This window comes from Lygodium microphyllum, chromosome 12, assembly GCF_053477565.2.
Source record: "Lygodium microphyllum isolate KBCC chromosome 12, Lygodium_microphyllum_v1.1.10, whole genome shotgun sequence".
Lineage (NCBI taxonomy): Eukaryota > Viridiplantae > Streptophyta > Polypodiopsida > Schizaeales > Lygodiaceae > Lygodium > Lygodium microphyllum.
The window spans coordinates 8,848,061-8,849,855 of record NC_141146.1 but is presented as its reverse complement, the minus strand read 5'-3'; the positions used below and the strand labels follow the sequence as shown (position 1 = coordinate 8,849,855).

The window sequence follows — 1,795 nt, the reverse complement described above, 5'->3', positions numbered from 1 at the left end:
TTCTCAGTGAGTTTGAGATGGGTACATTGATGTGACTTGTCATAACTTGTTGAACCATTACATAAATCTTGGGATTTCATATGGCTTTGACCCATGGCTTGACATTACATTGGATTTTCTTATAAGTTCATATAACATCTTGTCCTTGAACAAGGCATCCTCATCCTTGGCATAGAATTCCACATAAGGATGAAAAACTGGATCTTCAAGCAAGCTTTTATATGAAGGCAGTCGCAATAAGCCCTCAAACTCACCCCAAAGAAGTTCCTAGAAGTAAGAATTGTCAAATTTCAAAGGTTGGTGTGTCCAAGCTCCCTCAAAACCAAACCTTTCTGGGTGAACCCTTCCCAAGATATGAGCTCTTGAGAGTGCTACGATATCCTTGTCTAAAAGACTCATTTGATAGAAAATGTCTCGTAAATGCTCTGCACCTTTTGTGGCATTAGGAAGCCACCCTTCTGGTGGTGAAGTAAGAGAGTCCTTCCTTCTGAACATGGCAATGAATTGGTCAACCACCCTTCTGAACATTTCCTAAATAGGTGTGGAGTTGTCAATAAACGTGCAAGCCATTTTCAATCCAACCGGGGGATTATAACAAACACTAGACTCAACATTGTTAGGGATCCACTCCACGAAATAGGATGAGTTCTTGTTCTGGATGTTAAATCATTCATTCGTCCACTTCCTTGGTACTCATCTTTCCATGAAACATGGCAAACGCCGTCAGATAATGGCCATGGGCACAGATTTGGAGCTCACATCATGTTCTTCGCGTCCCACATTTATTGAGTTAGCTTGGGGATGGTCAATGCTCAATATTGCTATGAGCCACAAGAGGTCAAAGGAGCAAATTCGACCATGAAGAAGTGCAAGCATAGAAATGGAATCAGATTCACTACAAGATTTCCTAGATCTGAGTTAAGCTGACCAGGGAAGCACAAACACAGCAAGTCATGCCACTCATAGTAGTTGATATGAGATGATTTAGGTCACTGACAGGGCAAGTCGCAAGCTGCCGAAGCTTGAATCCACTGACTAGGGTCAGAGGCGATTGCAAGGATGTGATTCCTTTTCTTTGGAGCTTAATGATGCAGATTATGGCCAGTTGAGGCCATTTATTCCATGTCATCATCGTATCAGACTTCATGGCTCATCGTGTTGGAGGTCACGCTGAATCTTGTTAATGGTTTTGAGGTAAGTCTCATTGACAAGAGCAAGCATGGCTATCTACTTAGAGCTCTCTTAAGCTGCGAGAGGAAGAGAACAAATAGCCTAAGATATGGATATGAAAGAGGGCCTTAAGCTAGGTTCAACTCCTACTATGCTCTCATTTGGCTTATTTATCATCTTTGAGTTATCTTGATTTTGAATAGTGTGACCATTGTATTTATGGTAAACATGCTCAAACGTCACTCAAAAAATATCATTCTCTAAAGTCTTCACCCTTAGAGTTAGTGCATTCAGATGTATGCCAAATTCCAAGATTATATCTAAGGGGGAAGAAGTATTTCATTACCTTTGTTGATAATGCCACATGCAAAGTTTGAGTTTATCCAATCCTTTGTAAAGACAAGGCCTTGGATAAATTTAAAAATTTTCTAGCACTTGCTGAAAATCAAACCAGCAAGACATTAAAATGCCTTCGATCCGACAATGGTGAGGAACATGTGTCCAAAGCCTTTCAAGACTTTTGTGACAACAAAGGGATTAAGAGGGAGCTCTCCTCCTCATAATATGCCCCAAAATGGTATTGTAGAGTGCATGAATCGGACCATTCAAGACAAGGTCCATACAA

General features: G+C 40.7%; 1 pseudogene; it reads right to left on the bottom strand.

Annotated features, from left to right (window-relative positions):
* Nucleotides 1-267: 267 nt before the first annotated feature.
* LOC148027433 (tubulin beta-3 chain-like) lies at nucleotides 268-1,147 on the bottom strand (annotated as a pseudogene).
* Nucleotides 1,148-1,795: the final 648 nt, after the last annotated feature.